Here is a 16,229-nt window from a genome sequence, read left to right on the forward strand (position 1 = left end):
CCGGGGGCGGCGCCGGTGTCCTACGGGGGGATGCTCGTCTGCAGCCTCTGCAGCTCGGGAAGGTCGCCCTGGGCTGGGGCGGAGCGGGTCCTGCCCCTCTCCCCCCGCAGCTGCCAGCCCCTTCCTCCTGCCGCGTGTCCGCTCCCCTCTTGCATCCGCCTGCTCTCAGCTGCCCCTGGGGACTGGGATTTGCACCCCGAAGGACCGGCTGTCACGGCCTTTGGGCCCCTTTCACCTCCCTGCCTGCCAGCTTCGTGCTGCGCCGAGTTCCCAGTGGGCCCGTCTACACGAGCTGCTCGACTCCGGTTGAGAGCCAACGACTGCGCAGTAAGAGTCGCCGTCTACGCTGGTGGACGCCGCGCTGTCCTTTGCTTTCGTCCCGAGTAGTTTTGCTACCTAGAAATGCAAGTAGCAAAATTACTCTCGGTTACATACCGCACAGTAGAGCACGTGTACATGGCCAACGGGGAGCAAATGTGCTCCGGGCAGCAGGGCCTGGGAGATTGCTCTCTGCTCTCACACGCCGGCATGGAGCCCATGTCCCCCTGCCCTGCAACGGGGAGCTCCCAGGCCCTGCTCTGTGGTCGCAATGGGACATCGGGCCTGGGAGGTTGTTATCTCCGAGCCCTGCTGTACCACAGCCCTCTCCCAGCAATGCCCAGTGACCTGGGAGCTGGCACTGGGGGATAAGGATCTGTCAGCACCAGCCCTGGGAGCTCCCTGCTGCTGGGGCGAGGGCTGTTGTCCATGCCTGAGCTCCAGTGGCAGAGCCTGTCCTGGCAGCAGGCAAGAGGAGGCAAAAGATGTCTTCTGGCCCTGTGCTTCCCACCAGCCCCTGGGCTAGCACCCAAGGGGAGCCTAGAGCTCCCTCGGTTGCTGCAGGAGCCTGATGCAGGGCCGCAGGGAGCGGGAGCAGCAAATCTGCCCCTGTATCTCTGCACGTGTAGACACATGCCCAGGACAATTTACTCTAAAGTAATCTGATGCCACATTATTTGCATGTAGCATGGGCATGTAGACATGCCCAGTCATTAATAAATCCCTAGTGACTTTTTCTTTGCCATTTAGTATTTTGTAAACTCTTCTCGTGTGCCCCCCCACCATCAAGTGGCTCTTTTCTAAATTGAATCAGCCTCACCTCTTTAGTTTCTCCTCATATGGAAACCCCTCCACGATGCTAATTATCCTTGTTGCCCTTCTCTGGAAGCCTTAGAGGCCTTGAATCTCCCACAATCTGAGCCTGAGGAGACAAACAGACCGGTTGACTAAATTTATTGCACGAGTTACCAGTTAATTGTGTGATCATTACTTTGCACCTGTGAGCCAGTCTAAATGTACTATGTGCTTCACCAGTTGTGTGATAACTACTGTTTACTTGTGCAATTCACCAGAAATTTTGCAATATTTGTAACATGAGAACAAGGATATGCAAAAGCCAAACACAGAATTTCCCCTGCCCCGGGCTCATCAGCTGATAAAACAAGTATCCTACATCGCTGGCCCAGCCATAGGAGTATGGATAGGTTTTGAAGAGTTTGTGAGGAGGCATTCATTTCTCATGTTCAAATGCTTAAAAAAATGTTCTAGTCAAAGGATACAGCAGTTATGTGGCATCGACTGGTGCTCGTCTGCACTGGTGCTTCCACCATTTTCCATTCATTACTAATCACAGTTATTGCAATAGCGCCTAAGGACCTACTGAAAAAGACATCTCATGTTAAGAGCACGAGAAAGTAGACCATAAACACTGCACTGGGGCAAACTACAGGTCTGTCTAGCCTGGTGTCTTATGGCTCAGCTTGGCGCGGTATCTGACGGGCCTGTCTTAACTGTGGTCTTTGTCCTTTCTCTCACTGTACAAATGCAGAGGAGCAGACAGATCCTGGCCTAAAAAACTTTAGATAGACTAAACGGACCTACTTATGGACAGTAGCTAATGTCTTTTTAAGTGTTCAAAACACAACCCAAACAGCACAGGTGAAGGGTAAAAATCAAGTCTTAATGATGTACAAGTATCTATCAAATGAAGACAGTCAGCACATGATAGGTATATCCAGTAACAATGGATTAGCACATTAGGTGAATGTTCCTGATAAGAGGATCAGAAGTGAAATGCTTAAGTATAAGCATTTAAATGCAACCTGATGGAAAGACTGTATTCATGCTGCTCTTAGTGGCTGTTGTTTCACTGTGTCTGCAGATTCAAAATGTGCATAGTTTAACATTTTGAAGGTTATCTCTATAACCAGAAAAAGCCAGACACCTTACATATTAATGAATGAATAGGTTTTGAAATAGAATAGTTAGTCACTAGAAATAAAGTAGTATGACTGCAGAAATTCAAGAGGTGACAATTTGGCCTGGAAACAAATGCACTAGATTAACAATGAACACGATTTCAAATGATATAGTTAACCCATGCAAACCATAGTGTTGCATGCAAATTTGGGGTTATAGCAGTTTAGCTTAAATTGATTTCTCTGTGACTTAATATAAACCCAGTTTCAATGAACTGGAGTATTCATGAAGACTGTTGTCCTAGTTCAGCTAAATCAGCTTAGTATTAAGCCTTTAGTTAAAACAATGCAGTAAAATTTCAATGCCAACTTTTCTCTGCTTTAGTTTCTTTCTTTGCCTTCATTGGGAGGTATTAGTTTCAACATCAATGTGTTGCTTCTTAATGTTAGAACCACCACCTAGTAAATGTCCTTGTTCAGGGCAGCTGAAATACAATAATATATTGCATTTATTCAGTGACTACCAGAATTCTAAAGTGTTCACATAAATGGATAAAGTAGATTACCCTCTTGTTACAGAAAAAGAAGCTGGCACAAATTTAATTCAGTGAGGCTCCACTGGGATGATACACTATACAAAAACTGTCAGAATGCAAAAAAGAAAAAAACCCCTAGATCTCAGAAGCAGAAACAATCTGCCGTGTTTAGTATTTGATTTCCATGAGCATTGCTGGTTTTGATTATTCCGGGCAAGTGGTTGTGTAGCATAATGCTATTTTCTTTTTGTTTCTCCCACTACACCGTTTTCCCCTAAGCAAGTTTTTTTTATGGAGGAGTCTCCTGTAATTAGCCATAATTTGAGGAAATATACTTTCACACATTTTGGACACTGCAGCAGAAAGCATTGCTCTGTCTCCATCTCTCTTTGCAACAATGGTTGTATATTTGCCCTTCTCTGGAGCTGGAGCATGTTTTGTGTCTCAGTTTCCACTTTAGCTTATAGAGGACCTGTTTACCTATCAAATCACATGGGTTTATTTAAAATCAGTGTGGAAGCACAGCATCAGGCTGTGTCTTTATTACAAGCAGATATTTTTTTAAGTAGTCTGGTATAAAATCCTAAACCAAGACACTTTTTTTGCTTCAACACAGCTTCAGCTTTTCAAGGACAGTCTTACAGCCCCAGCCTAGGTTTTACCTTACTTATCTACAACTTGAGGACTCTCTGAGCATTGGCTGTATTAGGATTGTACACAGATATAACAATCTCAAGAATGCTACATGACTTAAATAAAACCAAATACCCATGTTTGATAGCGAGGACAGTCTTGAACAGGAACAACTTTGGGTTTGATGAGAATTGACCTTGGTTTGGTATATATGAGTCATATATGAGGCATATATGAGTCAGATGAGCCTGTTCATCTGCTACTATGGAAAAGAAATGTAATAGCTTGCTAAAGTGATATATTCATAGATTCAAAGTGATATATTCTATGAATCTACTAATATATCACTTTAGCAAGCTATTACATTTCTTTTCCATAGTAGCAAATGAACAGGCTCATCGGGCTTCCTTGCCATGTAGAGGGTACCTTATGATGGTCATGATGCCAAAAAGTTAAGGAGCATCCTATCTGGCAAAGGGCATAAAGATGATGTGTGTGGACTAGGAGCATTTCAATTTTAAAACTAAAATGTCTGTCAAAGGGTTTATTTTATTAATTATAAGATTTATATGATCCTGTGAAGGCTCCAAAGTTGAAATTTCATTGAGAGCATTCACAATGTTGTTGATGTCTTCCCTTTGCTGTGCAGTTTTTCTTAAAAACAGTGTGTTGATTACACTGCTTTGTAAGTCCTGCATATAAAGGCTGTATTTCATGGTAAAAACCCCATGTTTTTAGTCAGTGTATACATAAGCTAGGTGGTCCTAATGTTATTACCTGAGAGAACTCAATTAGTGCTAGCAATGGTGGGACAGGATGACAGAGGTGGTGGTAGTAGTAGTAGGGTGGCGACATGTATTGGCATATGTGCCATGGAGGTAATCCCTTTGGTTGAGGTACATTAGTAGAGCAGCATAGGAAAGCTTCACTACCATGCTTTGTCTACCCTGACAATATTAGGCAAATTTGCTGCCATCTCAATAACATTGAGACTATGACAAACGTTACACTGAAAGCTCCTGAAGGAAGGCCTCTCATTTCAATTTTGTGTACAGCAGTGGGCACAAATAAATTCGTGTTCGTGACTGGAGCTCAGGACTGGCTGTAAATATCAATTCTGCTTCACAAAAACATTGAGTTTTCAAATTTGTTTTTGCTCTAATGCACAATAAAAGCAAAACCAAGAAGACAGGACCCCAAGCCTGGACCCAAAGACATTTTTCTAGGAAAACCAGTACTTTTCCTCCAAACACATGAGTTTCAACAAAATGCCGTGTTTGGAATGGGAACATAAAAGTTTACTCAGATATGTTTGCCCAGCTCTGCCAGACCAAGTAAGGAGTATTAAATATAATCCATACCATATTTACCAAATAAAAGATGACCTTCAATTTAAAACAACCCCCCGCTACATGGAAAATTTTTGAATTTATTATAGTTTTCCATGTGTAGAATCTAATTATTGGAGTATTGTCTTAAACTCATCCCCCCATTACTGCAGGCGGTGGGGGGGGAGGTGATGAGGGGAACAGTAATGGGGCAGGCGGTGAGGGATGGTGGGGAAAATGGTAAGGGGGCAGGCAGGAAGCTTGCCCCCTACTACCTGTCCCATCCCATTTACCCCTTGCTTCTGCTTGCTCCCCACAGCCTCAGCTCCCTGCTCTCCTTTTCCCCATACCCCTATCTTCCCCCCTCCACATGGCTTCTACCCCTGCGCAGCCTCTGATGCCTGGCCTGCTTCCTCCCATATATATAAGCAGTGCTAGTGTACAGTAGTAGCCTGGCTGATGGATGATCTTCCTTAATACCCATCACAAGGTATTTCGCAGAACCCACTGCTATTTAACAGATTATGTATGGCAGAATATGTTCCAATAAGTTAAATATCAAATATAATTCTAGTTGTTGGCTTGTCTGTATTCTATCTTTTAATGACTACTTTATACATCCTGCCAACTTTCCACATAAAGGAAGCTCACATGGTTCCAGATCACATGTATGGATCGGGCTAGAGTTCAGTGAATGAAGCTTTACTGTACCTTTTCACGTGTTAAAAATATTCTTGCTAGAAGGATGTCTGCTTGACATTATTACTTTGGTCGTTTTGAGGACTAACACAATAATAATGCAAATTTAGTGTTGATTAACACTAAAACTATTGAAATATTCAGCAAATGCTCTAATGAGTCCAGAATAAAAGGAAATGATGCTGTAATTAAAACAACATGAAAATTCCATTATCTCAGAAACTGCCTGGAGCTTAGAGTCTTTTAAATGTAGTTAAATGTAAGAAAACTCAAGTTTAAAAGCCTATTTCACTGGTATTGCTACAGGTATTTAATCAGACAGAATATTTTAAAGAAAATAGAAAATGAGTTACAGATGGTAAAGACTGTAAAATTAAAGTGGCATTACCAGCATTCTCAGGCTTCAAATTTTACTTTCTTTGAAAGAAATGCCATTCTTCACAACAGCAGCATCTCTTACACAGACAAGATCTCACTCATAATGCTTGGTATACAGAACACACTTTAATCTTCAAGGTTTTTTACACACCTGCACTAATTAATTCTTCACACAATCCCAGTGGATAAAGACTACTATTTTCACTTTTAAAAGGATTGGGAAAATAAGTCAGAAAAGTTAAATTAATTTGCAGTTTCTTTTGAATCCTACATGCTAATGATTTAGTGTTTGGGTCAGGTGTAAAAACAGATTCCCATGCATAGGAGAAATCCAGATAACAACGGCCAGTTTAATCTGGGCAAAATAAAAGAAGTTGAATAAATATGGAATTTTTATCAGTTCTTAAGTAAATATATCATTTAAAGTCTGTAGCAATTCTCCTTGAAAGTGCTTATTAAATTGATGACTTCTTAGCTATTTGCAAATCTCACCCCAATTTTTACCATACGGGGAGCCAAAGCAGCAAATTTAAGTGCATATACTTTAAAAGAAATTCAGTGGTGAACTTCCTGCTTTATGGTAATATCAAACTTAAAAACACTTCCTCTGAGAGGCAAAAATGAGGGGCTCTGCAACTGGATTAGATAAAAAAAAAAAAAGATAAATCAGCATTTTCAAACAGAAATACGCATTGCACAGTTGCTTTGTTTCCTGTTTTTGTGGGGGGAAGGGGAGGAGAAGAGGGAGAAGGAAATAGACTGTGCATGAGTAAAGCTTTTTGAACATTGCTTTGCAGACCCACCTGAGAACAAGAAACATGAAGGGCAGAGGCTAATTATGTAATCTGGAGGTTAGCTTGAAGGGTAGACTGCAAGTTTTAACTAATTTCCATTTTATCTGAACTACTTTTCTTAGCCCTGACACATATTTGCACCCACAGGGTTCAACCACAAGGCTAAGTACAGACAGTCAAAAATCCTAAGGCTGAATCAATTCAATCTTCACAGGCTAGTCTAAATTGTGTAGATTCACCTGATAAGTGAGTGAACAAACATTCACTTTTAATTCTGGAAATGCACCCACATGGCCCCAGTGGCCAGGCCAGAAGCTGGGGGTGCTAGAGCATCCCTCCCTGCTCGTCCGGAGCAGACAGCTTAGGACAAGGCTAGCCCACCCACCCTGTGATGGGGGGAGGGCGGCGGCTTGGAGGGAAGGTGTAAAGCATCCTGGGATACTGGGGGACTGAATTAACTTGAATCTGGAGGGGATCTGGGATCTGATACTATATCCAGGTTTATCAGTTAAGTCTGATACTATATCTATCCAGGTTTATCTTAAAGTAGTTTCATCCATTTTGAAAGCAGTTTATGCGCACTGAACTTCTGTTGCGTTACATATTTGAACTGGTTTCCAATCTCTTATACCGGTTTGTGTGTAATCTGTGTTCCTAGCCCAACGGGCTGCCTCCACCACCTTTATGTAACGAATTCCCAAAGAAACAGAACGCACATAGGAAAGTAGGGCTGGAAGGGACCTCATGAGGTTATCAAGTCTGGCCCCCTGTTCAAGGCAGGGGAACCCCCCCTGCTGAAATGGAAACACAGAACCTATTTGTACATGACAAGTTGAAAGGGGCCTACATGGCATTCATGAGTTGCTATTGCACTTTACTGATCAGGAAGATTGATGTGAACTAGACAAGCTATCAGTCAAACAGCATCCCCTTGGTTCTTCTTGCTATTTATAGCTGCCTCCAAAATGCAAAGACAAAAGCTTCCATTTTGGTACTAAAAGCAGCACACCCTTTGTTCCGGAGACATCAAAACCAAGGGAAATGTACAATCATAAAAACTGTTCAACAGAACTGTTCTTAATCTATTATTTTCACTTGCCCTTTCAGCTCAAATCCTGTATTGCATTAAAAATGAATTACCTGTAGGTTAGGTAACACACATGATGGATATTCATGTCGAATTGCATAGTGTGACCTCTAAGGCAAGTAGCAATTAACCTCCGTATGCATTTAAAAGGCATTTTGAATGTACTAGATATTAATGATTGCTTTTTTTCCCCTAGGTTTTGAAAATGTGTGCTAGGCTTTTCTTTTTTTCTCCCCTTTTTATTTTTATCTTTGATTTCTTTGCTTGCTGCTCCAAGCTGCCTTGTGAATTGAATTTATACAAATGATGCATTTTTAAGTATGTCAAAAGCCTGTCAATGTCTTGCAATCTTCCTGAAATCTTGTCAAACCTAACATTCCATTTTTCCATCAGATTTGAAGGCTTGGAGAAAAAAAGTAACATCCTTCCCTAAAAACTCTCTCTAATTGCTTGCCTGTTTATCATAAACTTCAATCTCTAATTACTTTTCATCCTCTGACACTGTGTTGAAAAGATAAAGTCTCTCCTAGGCAGATCACTACATACTTCCCCTTTCCCTTTCAGTTCTTAGTTATATAGATGGGTAAATAGTTTTGATTGACACTCTTCTTGTTCATATTGGAGTTTCGGATAGGATCATGGGAAAGCAGAGCTTGAAGGGACCTCAGAAGGTCATCTAGTCTAGACCCCTGCTCAAACATGGCTAAACCACTGCAGCCAAATTGTCCAATCTGCTCCTGAAAACTTCCAGAGATGTCGATTTCATCACTTACATGAATCTACATCCTCACGGTCAGAAAGTTCTTACTAAAATACAAACTAATTTTCCTCTGCTTCACTGGAAGCCACTGCTCCTAGTCCCATCCCCTATGGCCACAGAGAAGAGCCCATCTCCATCCTCCCTGTAATCACCCCTCAGGAATTTGAAAACGGTTATCAAAGCTCCCCTGAGTGTTTTCTTCTTCAGACAAAATACTCCTAGCTCTTTGAGACTTTGCTCATAATTTTAGCTTTTATCGCTCTCTGCTGGGCTCTTTCTAATCCTCATCTTTCTTACACTGTGGGGCTCAAAACCGGACACAGTGTTCCAGATGAGACCTTACCGGTGCCACCTACAGCAGAATACAGGAAACCCTCGCTATTTGTGGGTTAGGCATTCACGGTTTCAAATATTTGCGAATGCTGAACTCAAATTTTAAATACACTTTATGCACTTACAGGAGCTCCTTGGGAGCTCTGCGCTTGCTGCCGCTGGGCTCTCACTGCCACTGTCAGAGTCGTGCCCTCCCACCAGCTGCCAGGATTTTGCCATTCGTGGGGGATACGAGAACGTATTCCCCATGAATGGCGAGGGTCACCTGTAATCACTTCCCTTGATTTGCAGGAGACACTCTTGTTAATACAACCCAGGATGCTGTTAGCTTTTTTTGTAACAAGAACATGCTGTTGGCTTATATTCTCCTTATGGTCCACTGTAACCCCCAGCTCTTCTACTGTACTGCAACCTAGCCAGTTATTCCTCAGTCTGTATTTGTGCCTGTATTTATCCCATCCCAAGTGCAGGACTTGAGTGTTGTCTGTGCTGAATTTCATCTGATTGGTTGCAGACCATTTAACCAGTCTGGGAAACCTCACTTGACACCTCTTTCCAGCAAGACATTAAGTCATTGATGACTACTCTTTGAGCACAATGATCCAGCCAGTTTTATATCCACCTTACAGTACTTTCATCTAGTCTGTATTTCCTTAGCTTGCTAATGGGATAATTGTGGAAGACATTGTCAAAAGCCTTGCTAAAGTCAAGGTATGTCACATCCACTGCTCTCCCCATCCATTCACAGAGCCTGTCACCTTATTAGAGAAGGAAATCAGATTGGTTAGGTATGACTTGCTCTTGGTGAATCCATGCTGGCTCTTCCTGTTCCACTTCTCCTCTAGGTGCTTCACAATGGATTCCTTGAGAACATGCTCCATGTTCCCTCCAGGAATCGAGGTAAAACCGACTGGTCTGCAGTTCCATGGACACTCCTTCTTCCCCTTCTTAAAGACGGGAACTATATTTTCCCCTTTCCAATTATCTGAGACCTCATCCAACCTCCACAAATTCTCCAAGAGGATATCCAATGGCTCTGAAATTACCTCAGCTAATTCCTTCAGTTATGTATCTCATTTGGCCCTGCTGACATGAAAACATTTACCTTCTCTAAAGTAGTTGCTAACCTGTTCTTTCACTACTTCAGATTATTTGTCTCCTTCCCTGTTCTGCTTATCTGTTCTTCCATTGCATCGGGATAGCTGGCTCCTGAGCCTCTAATACAAATAGAACTGAAACGACAGAATAGAGCCAGCACTCCCATCAAGCAGCCCTTCTTTGGTTGTCTCAGCTCCCTTACAGCTCAGTAGCTTTAAGTCAATGGAATTCACATCTATTTACATTTATAACTAACATGCATGACACACATGCACACACGCTCACACATACACTAACTGGTATAGCTTTGCAAATAAAACTTCTCTCATGATGTATAGGCCATGTTTTGAGTACGTCAGTCAGCAACATGTGTATGCAGTACATCTGGTTCTATTCTTGGACTAACAGGCAGTATGTTTGGGGAGCATCTGGATCTTAGAATGTCTATCGTTTCATCAGGTAGCTGAGTGCTGCAGGACAGGCTGATGGAGATATCATAGCATGTGGGAAATTGTTCTTTGGGTTGTCCTATGCAGTTTGAAGGGAAGAAGGACTAACCAGACAGACAATATGCCTTAGGCCCTCCTCGACACACGCAGATAAAGGTGTGATAGGACCTAATGTGCAATACACATAATTGTGCCTTCTGCTGTGTCACGTGCACAGCAGGAGCTACAATAATGGCATAATGCATTAGATCCCATTGCACATTATTGCCAGTGCAGGGGGAGCCTGATCCCAGTGCAAGGGGAGCCTGATCTCCCAGGCTTGGGTGTGCATGACACCCTCAAGCCCTGGGGATTGAGGTAGCTGCAATCCTTAGGGTTCAGGGGTGCGTGAAAACCCCAGACCCTGGGGACTGAGGCAGTTGTGATCCCTCCGGTTCAGGGGTATGTGAACCCAGGAGTTTCATGCTGGGCATGGTGCACCCCTGTGTCTGGGAGCCTTGCCAGCTGACAGGGCTTCCAGCTCCAGGACAGACCCTGCTACACACACAAATTAAAGTTCAATAGCAACCAGCAATAAAATTAGTACACATTTTCAATGTCTAACTTCGTAGCTCGTTGCAACTTTTTATGGTGTGATAGCTACTTTGCACATGTGGCTGGTCTCCTAGTAATTGTATAATTAACCAGTTAATTGTGCAATACCTGTGATGTGTAGAGACAACCTAAGAGATCTTGCCTACAGAGCAACAGAAGCTAAGTGTGCTGAGGTGGCTAGCAAAAAAGAACCAGATATCAGCTGAGGCCTCTATCATGGACAGCACAGTTTACATTCCCTAATTACTAATTAATTTTTAATCACATGTTGAGTGAGCACAAAGTGAGTTTAGCATAGACATTTCCAGCAAGTCACAAATGGAATAAAAGATGCTTGAGAAATAAATTATGACTTAGAGATAAGTGTTGTGATCAGAGACACTGGGTATGTCTGCACGAGAGGTTTATTGCAGAGTTGACTAATTATCTCTGCAGTAAAACATCACCATATACACATATGGTACTATTAGGATGAAGTAAACGAACTCCACAGTAGAAGCGTGGTTTGGATTGTGATTCCCAGAATCCCTAGGGGACTGGGAACAAGGAAGAGGAAGTAACATAGCAAACCAGGGAGCTATGGGTGAGCAGAGCTGGCAGATGGCAGCTTTGCAGCTCAGCTGGCAGCAGTCCTACAGTAGTTACGTGTGTTGTGGTGGGCAGTTAAACTGCACTATAGTAATAGTATACTGTCATTAATACATTGTCTGCCCCCCACATCTGTAACTGCGTGCAATCCTAAAAAGGTAAATCTATACAAATCAAAATAAATGCTTAAAAATAAACACAGATATTATCCTTGATATTACCCCTTGGTTCCTGCAACCGTTGAGCATCACTACACAGAATGATTTTACTTCAGTGACAGCAATATCAGACTAACTGGGCCTTTGTCTGGTTCTCATTTACATTAAAGTTGCTCCCCAACACTTTGTTTAAGAAGTCTGTGTGCCAAGACCACTCTTAGCCAATATTATCTCACTGTTTCCTTGTGCTTCCCCATCCATCTGTATCCCTTTGTTCTCTAGTCTGGTGTTTAGACCACAAGCTCTTAGAAAACAAGAAGACAGTGTTTCCTAGTTTGAACAGCACCTAGCACAATGGGGTTCTGGACCGTAATGAGAAGTCTTCATGAGATCGTAAACTGAGCTTGAATGTTTTCAAGTCATATCATGTAATTTTGTAATTGTAAAAACAGTGTATGGTATGAACCTGGATCAGGCCCACTGCATTTAAGGACCAATCAAGGGTTCCTATAACCGCCAATTTTCAAGCATTTGAACTTTTGCACTTTTCTGAGAATTGGCATATAAAACTTTGGATTCAGACATGATTAGGTGACTCACAAAACATTACTTTTTAACTTCAGTGTACAGTTTCCAAGTCTGGAAAACCCCAATGTCCCATAACATTCATTACCAAAGTACAACAATCTTCCATGGATCTGTCTTCCATTGAGGTGGAACTCTCAAGGTTTTTACAGAGCAGAAAACAATATGCCGCAGGTGAGGAAATTTCTACTAATTACAGCATAGCCCCTAAAATAAAAATCAATATGGTTGCACTGGCACAGTTCTTTAATGCAGTGATGCTCAGTTGGGGTGGCATGAGAGCTTTTGATGGGTGCCATGAGATCTCTTGAGGGGTGAACTTCAGTGTGGACAAGTTTAAGGTTATGCACATGGGGAAAACAAATCCTGAATCATATTTATCGTGCTGGGTTCTGAACTAGGAAAGAGACTTTGTAGTTAGTTCTCTAAAAACACCAGCTCAATGTACAACAGTGACCAAAAAAAACAATGAAGTGTTGGGCACCATTACAAAGGGATTTGAAAATCACATCATACCATTATATAAATCTGCAGTGCGCCTATATCTTAAATACTGTATGTAGTATCAAATCAAAGGCTGTTTTAGTACTTGGTGAGAACTAGGACGTGCATACTGTAAACATGAAGTTGTTTTGATTGGTAGATAAAAGAGGATCTGGGAACCCTTGATGTCTGTATGAGGCTTGGAAGGTGCATCCATGAATCATGCCTGCAGCTTCTATTGCAAGTAATCTTGGCCAACACTGTACATGGCCTGGCCGTGCATGTTAGTGTTTAGGTGCTCTGCAGGCAATAAATATAGATGAGTTTTTGTCATTCAAACTGAGTTGTTCTTTCTGTAACAAGGTCATCAGAGGACCCACAGGGTGCGTCCACACATGCAAGGACATGCGCTTGCAGCAGCTCAAATAGAAGTGGTACAAATTTGAGCCAGGGCTTTTTGCCTCAGTGCACGTGCTTGGACATGCACTTTGTTGTGTAGCAAATTGTGCCACTTGGGGCAAAATAACCCTGCCTGGCTCCTCCCGTATCTGCAGCCAGGGGGAGCTAGAGCCCAGGGCCAGTACCTGTGCTGTCCCCAGAAGTATAAAAATCTGCCCTGTCCTGGCCCCATCTGTACAAAAAGATACCCCAGAAAGTAGCTCAGGGTTACTTGCTTTCAGGAGCTTCTGGGGCCCAGCCAATTGGTACCTGTGGACATTGCTCCTTGTGCCAGCTGGACTGCTGCAGCAGCGTCCCAAATCCATTTTTAAAAATACTCCAAAATCCATGTTTTTCCACAATTAAAATAAAAGACCACTCTACACACACACGCACACACACACACACATTTATAGAGAGAGAGAGAGAGAGAGAGAGAGAGAGAGAGAGAGAGCGTGCAATCAGTTGGGTAATGCTTTATTGGTATATTTACAATGTTAAAGCAATGTGGAAGCCTACCAGTGTCTCTATCATCATGATAAAATAAATTCTAAATACCTATATGTGTTGATGTGTACTTCTGGTTTTCTTCACACATGATGGGTGTGTGATGGGGGGATGTGGATTAGTGTGTGAATAGGTGTGAGATGATTTCTGGGGGGACTGTGGGTGTGGGAGATCTTGTGGGGGGGGCTGCTCAGGAGGGGTGGGTCCCCTGGACCCCACAGTTTGCAGCCCCCCCCCACAGCACGTAGAATGCCCCCCCACCCAGGATCCCAGCTCCTCCTGGAGGGCTACAGCTCCCCCCTGAGCAGGGTCGCAAGCACCCTGGAGGGCCACAGCCCCCCTGCCCAGGGTCCCAGGCACCTGGAGGGCCCCTGTCCCCCCACCCAGGGCCCATAATTTACCTTTAGCAGCAGCAATGAGAGTGGGGTGCTCTGAGCCATGGTGGCAGGACCAGGCGTGGCACGCAGGAACTGCACGCCAGGCCCAGATAGGTCACGCCAGCCCTGGGGCCTCTCTGCCACCCGACTGGACTAAGCCATGGTGGCAGGACCTGGTGCGGCATGCAGGGACTGCGTAGCAGGCCCAGCCAGGTCCTGCTGGTCCTGGGGACCGTCTGCCACCCAGCCAGGCTGGGCCCTTGGTGGCAGGACCAGGTGTGGCACATGTGTGCCGTGCCCAGCCAGGTTCTGGGGCCTTTCTGCCACCCAGGCAGGCCAGGCCATGGTGGTAGGACCCAGTGCGGCACATGGAGACTGTGTGCTGGGCTCAGCCAGGTCCTGCTGCCCTCAGGGCCCCTCTGCTGCCCAGCCAGGCTGGGCCCATGGCAGCAGGACCCAGCACGGTGTGCAGGGACCGCATGCTGCTCCCAGACAGGTCCTGCCAGCCCTGGGGCTGCTCCTGCCACCCAGCTTTTTGTGTGCAACTTTGTGCATGTAGGCACAGGTTCTGTATGTGCCTCCTGGAGCCCTGCAACCCACTCTGTTGCAAAGCCAGACCAGTGAGCCGCATGGAGCTGGGCTGCGTGCATATCCCCCGCAGCCCCTGGGACATCCCCCCTGCTGCTCCCCAAACCCCACCACATTCCCCTGCCACCCCTCACCCACCCACACCCATGAACTTGCCCCATCTCCTTTTCCAGGTACAAACTAGGCCTAATTCTACTAAGGCACATCCAATTTGAATCTCTTTACATCCAATTTGGACTGTCCTTTTTCTGTAATTATACAGCGCTAACACAATGAGGTCCTTGGCACTACAGTAAGCATCATTGCTCATAGTAGCACATCATGCCCAGAGCCAGTTAAAATTTCATTAAAATGAATCCTAAACTTAATTCATTCTGAAGGAATATGTGCATTTCTTCTTTTTGGATCAAATGGAATCCATGCCCCTCCTAGCATCAGGAACAAGAAGACTGCTGGAGCATGGTGCAAGGTACTCCGTCTGTGTTGACATGTCCTAAGGCCTTGTCTACATGACATAGCAGAAGCATAAAGAGTTCACCCCCCTGGCTGACGTGGCTCTGCTGGCAAAATCCTTAGGATAAACATATTTTATGAAGGCTTCTGCCAGCAAAGCTTCTGCTGTCGTGCGGGGGAGTAAGTTTAACTGGAGGCAGAAATCCCCTTCTTTGAGCAGAGAGCTGTGTCTACACCAGAGCAAGCCCTGGAGCCTTTAGCTGCTGATGCAATTAAAGTGGCAGCAGCCTCAGAGTCTAGACTAAGCTTAAGTGCCCCTAAACCTCTGCTGTGTTGCTCATGTAAATTAGCACTTATGTAGACATTTGAAACACATTAAGTCATTCTTAGCCACTGAACTTCAGCAATATGTTGAGGATCCTTTCATTGCAGCTTTAATGTCATCAGTCTTTTGACCTTGTGCTTGCCAGTAGACAGACACCACAGCCCAAAGCTGGATGTCTCCAGTATCCTATGTGTATGTCTTGACAATCACACTTTTCCATTCTTTACTAGCTCAGGGATGCCTGTTTATTAGCTTGCAATATTGCTCTTCACAGTAATCTAATCTTGCTTTGCACTCAAAGTCATGTGCCTATTTTTTATCAGATCACTATTGTCTGGAAGAGCTGGGAAGGGGGGTTGGGGGTAGGGACGGGGAAGGGGCTTGCACTGAATTAAACCCAGTGGCCCTCTGATGAACTTTCCCCTTATTAAAAAGAAGGAAATGCTGGGACAAGCCTGGGCACATTCTCCTTTGATACCTCCTGTGGGCTAAGATCAAGTGGGGCCACCCAAATCCCAAGACCTCTGGGCTTGGGCTTACACGTAGGATGCCTACCAATGGATTTGGGAATATCTGAAGTCCCAGGGTGAGAGCCTGGGATGGAGAATGCTTGCCGGTTGTAGCGCCATACATAGTGTTTAGAATGAGTTTTTCCTGCTCACTTGCTATGGTTTTGGGAATGATCGAGTTCTGCTTAATTGATATGATTTGGAACTGATTAAGATGGTTTGACCTGGAACATGAAAGGTATTTATTAAAAACAAACAAACAAAAACCAATTCTCCTTTGATATCTGGTACC

Source organism: Gavialis gangeticus, unplaced genomic scaffold (assembly GCF_001723915.1).
Source record: "Gavialis gangeticus isolate Ggan-Ray unplaced genomic scaffold, GavGan_comp1, whole genome shotgun sequence".
In the NCBI taxonomy this organism is placed as follows: domain Eukaryota; kingdom Metazoa; phylum Chordata; order Crocodylia; family Gavialidae; genus Gavialis; species Gavialis gangeticus.